Genomic DNA, 4,629 nt, shown 5'->3' on the forward strand with positions numbered 1-4,629 from the left:
AATTTTAGTAGTGTTTCATCCACTTCTTTGAAAAATGTCATGGGTATCTTTAGAGGGATTACATTAAATCTGTACAATGCCTTGGGGAGTACTGCCATTTTAATAATGTTAATCCTGTAAATCCATGAGCAGGGTATGTGTCTCCATTTCCTTGTGTCCTATCTTATTTCTTGAAGTAGGGTTTTATAGTTTACTTTGTATAGGTCTTTCACCTCTTTAGTTAAGTTGACCCCAAGATATTTGAGTTTGTGGGTCACTAATGTGAATGGAATTTTTTTAATGTCCATTTCTTCTCTATCATTATTAGTGTATAAGTGTATAAGAAGGCCATTGACTTTTGAGTATTAATTTTGTAGCCTGCCACTTTGCTATATAAATCTATGGTTTCCAGAAGCTTTTTGGCAGAGACTTTAGGATTTTCTAGATACAGTATCATGTCATCTGCAAACAGTGAGAGCTTGACTTCTTCCTTACCTATATGGATGCCCTTGATATCTTTTTATTGCCTAATCCCTATGGCAAGTACTTTCAGTACTATGTTGAATAGGAGTGGTGAGAGAGGGTAGCCTTATTTTGTACAAGATTTTAGGGGAAAAGCTTTTAGTTTATCTTCATTAATAATAATATTTGCCATTGTCTTGTGCCATTGTCTTGTGCCATTGTCTTGTGCCTTGACTATATTGAGAAAAGTTCCTTTCATTTCCATCTTGATGAGGGCTTTTTTTATATGAAGAATGGGTGTTGGACCTTATTGAATGTTTTCTCTGCATATATTGATATGTTCATATGATTTTTGTGTTTTTTGTTGATATGATGTATTATGTTGTTTGATTTATGTATGTTAAACCATCCTTGAATTCCTGGGATGAAACCTACTTGGTTGTAGTGAATGACCTTCTTGATGATACATTGAATTCTTTTTGCCAGAATTTTGTTGAGGATCTTTGTATCTGTGTTCATCAGGGATATTGGTCTGCAATTTTCTTTTTTGGCAGCATGTCTGTCTGGTTTTGGTATCAAGGTGATGTTAGCTTCATAGAAACTATTTGGAAGTGTTCCTATTTCTTCAATCTTATGAAAGAGCCTGAAAAGCATTGGTAGAAGTTGCTCTTGAAAGGTTTGAAAGAATTCATTAGTGAATCCATCTGGGCATGGATTTTTGTTTTTGAGAAGATTTTTGAACACCATTTTAATTTCCTCAATAGTGATGGGGCTGTTCAGATATGCTGCCTCATCCTTATTTAACCTTGGGAAGTTATAAGGATCCAAGAATTTGTCCATTTCTGCCAGGTTCTTATGTTTCGTGGCATAAAGTTTTTCTTTTCTTTTTTTTTTTTTTTTTTTGGTTTTTCGGGCCACACCTGTCTGATGCTTAGGGGCTACTCCTGGATAAGGGCTCAGAAATTGCCCCTGGCTTGGGGGGACCATATGGGACGCTGAGGGATCGAACCGTGGTCCTTCCTTGGCTAGCGCTTGCAAGGCAGACACCTTACCTCTATCGCCACCTCGCCGGCCCCATGGCATAGAGTTTTTCAAAGTAGTCTCTGATTACCCTTTGCATCTCTGCAACATCTGTAGTGATTTCCCCCTTTTCATTTCTAATCTGGTTTATCAATTTTCTTTCTCTCGATTTCTTTGTGAAATTTGCCAGAACGATAGCGCGGAGGTACAGCTTATGCTTTGCATGGAGCTAATTTAGGATGGACCTCGGTTCTATCCCTGGAGTTCCATATGGTCCCCCAAGCCAGGAGTAATTTCTGAGCGCATAGCCAGGAGTAACCCCTGAGCATCACCGGGTGTGGCCCAACCCTCCCCAAAGTAGATTATAAAAGACAAAGAAGGATATATATTAAAAAGTGATTATATACAACAGGCATGGGAAAGTTATTAATATTTATTTATTTAAGAACATACCATCAAAGGGTATGAAGCAAAAATTTGAAAGGACAAGCATTTCAGAATTGCAAAAAAATAGACATTTTTACAATAATAATGAAAACTCAGCATTCAATATTCAATAATGGATAAGACAACTGTACATAAGATATGGAAACAGAGTGCTTGAATAGCATAATTAGTCAATGATATCTAACAAATATACAGAACAATCTACTTATATCAGTAGAATTTGCATTTTTTTCTTAAGTGGATATGTAATGTTTTCCAGTCTAGACATATGTTAGGTACCAAAGATAAAGTCTCAATATAGTTAAAATTGTAAGATATTAGATATGGGTTCTTGTGTCAAAACAGAATGAAGTTGGAAAGCAATAACAAAAGTAAAACTGGTGAAAATGGTAAAACATTTCTACAAGATATTAAGAATACATAAAAAAGTGGAACACAATCCAGGTATGTGGAATGAAAGGCTTAACATTATGAAGATGTCCATACTATCCCAAGTTAGTAAAGTCCTTACCAAAAATCACAATGACTTGTTTCTTTTGGAAAAAGAAAACTATCCTAAAATTCATATAGGATTTTAAAGGACTCCGATAGTGAAATGATTTTGAAAAGGAAGAACGAAGTTGGAGAATTCATACTTAGTGAGCTTCAAAAATGACAAGTTAAGTAATGAAAACAGTGTGGTACTGGCATAAACACAAACATATAGATCAATAGACTATAATGGAAATCCCAGAAATAAAACTTTGTATATATGAGCAAATGATTTTAAACCAGAGTGCCAAGATTATTCAGTGGGAAAGAGATAGCCTTTTTTTCAACAAATGGTGCCGAGAAAACTGGATTTCCACATGAAAATGAATGGAGTTGGACTTAACACCATATACAAAAATGAACTCAAAGTGGATCAAAGTCCTAAACATAAAACATTGAAAGCAAAAAACTCTCAGAAGAAAATAGGGGAAAATCTGCACCACATTGGATTTGGCAATGATTTCTTGGATTTGACATAAAAGAAAAGGCAACAAAAAACAAAATAGATCAATTGGACTTCATGAAAATTAAAAACTTCTGTGCATCAAAGGATATTATCAATAGTGTGAAATCACAACGTATAAACAGAATGAACAAAACAACTTATAGAATTGAAAATATTTAAAAATAGTAGGTTTTGTAAGGGATTAATATCTAGAATATACAGAGAACTTTCTAAAGCTTAATCACAAAACCCCAGTGACCTGCTTTTAAAATGGACAAAGGACTTGAAGAGCTATTCCTCTAAAAATATAGATAAGTAGCAAATAAGCACATGAGTATAGTCACCATCATGCATCATGAAAATGTACTCATGGTAGGATGACATCAAACTCCAGATAACAGGGACTGAAGTGATAGTACAGCAAGTAGAGCATTTTCTTTGCATGTGGCCCACCCAGGTTTGATACCTAACACCCTAAATGTCCACCTGAGCCTACTAGGAGAGATACCTAAGCACAGATCCATAAGTAAGCCCTGAGAACAACTACAACTGGGTGTTGACATCCTCAAAAATACACACATATACATACAAGGAAAAAACTTAGACAACAAATGTTGGTATGGTTGTGGAGAAATTAGAATACCTGTGCACTGTTGGTAGAATATTAAATGATACAGCTGCTGTGGAAAATTGTATCATGACCTTTTAAAATTAAAAATAGAAACACCATATGACTCTGCAATCCATCTTGAAGCATACACCCCAAAGAATTAAAAGCAGGGTCTTAAAAAGAAATTCCCATATCCATATTTAGCCTAGGATCACATGCAGTAGCTAAAACATGAAGAGACAAGTGTTTGTTGCCAAATAACTGGAAATAAAATGTGGTACCCACTCAGGTGTTGCTTACTGAGGTTTGGGTCAAAAACAGTCTACTGGGCTAGAGAGATAATACAGGAGGTAAGGCACTTGCCTTGTGTACGTCTGAGGCAGCCACAACCCTGGTCAAATCCCTAGCACCATGTATGGTCTCCTGAGCACCATGGGAAATCACTTTTGAGCACAGAACTAGAAATAGTTCCTATGCATTGCCAAGTGTGACCCCAACATCCAAAATAGGCTTCATACATAATGTGGGTCCCAGTAGGCTAGATTATTTAACTTGATGTGTAGAAGGCTCTGCCATCTAAATTTGATTTTTTTTCTATCTCCAAACTATTCATACAGCAAAATCTCTTAGATTGTACTCTCAGTGTTAAATGACTCATGACTGTCTACACACAATCCAGTATTTTCTAGCCTTTAAGGGGAAGGAAATTTTTGATATATTCTATAATATGGGTAGCCTAATGGACACTATGTAAATTAAAATTAACCAGTTCCAAAAAAGACAAATACGTGCTCGCTTCGGCAGCACATATACTAAAATCGGAACAATACAGAGAAGATTAGCATGGCCACTGCGCAAGGATCGCACGCAAATTCGTGAAGCGTTCCATATTAAAAAAAATACTGGATGATTTCACATATATAAGTACTTAAAGGAGTCAAAAAAATTTTTTTTGTTTTTTGAGCCACACCCTGTGACACTCAGGGGTTACTTCTGGCTATGCACTCAGAAATTGCTCCTGGCTTGGTGGTATGGGATGATTGGGGATTGAACCGCCGTCTGTCCTAGGCTAGCACATGTAAGGCAGACGCCCGACCATTTGCTCCATTGCTCCAGCCCCAAGGAGTCAAATTTA

At 36.3% G+C, this 4,629-nt stretch overlaps 1 non-coding gene across 1 annotated transcript; it reads left to right on the forward strand.

The window, feature by feature from the left end:
• Positions 1-4,282: 4,282 nt before the first annotated feature.
• On the forward strand, positions 4,283-4,389 carry LOC126004718 (U6 spliceosomal RNA). The gene has a single exon (XR_007493980.1). It is a non-coding gene; the product is annotated as a U6 spliceosomal RNA (small nuclear RNA).
• The last annotated feature ends 240 nt before the right edge of the window (positions 4,390-4,629 follow it).

The sequence above is a fragment of the Suncus etruscus genome, chromosome 3 (genome assembly GCF_024139225.1).
Source record: "Suncus etruscus isolate mSunEtr1 chromosome 3, mSunEtr1.pri.cur, whole genome shotgun sequence".
Taxonomy (NCBI): Eukaryota; Metazoa; Chordata; class Mammalia; order Eulipotyphla; family Soricidae; genus Suncus; species Suncus etruscus.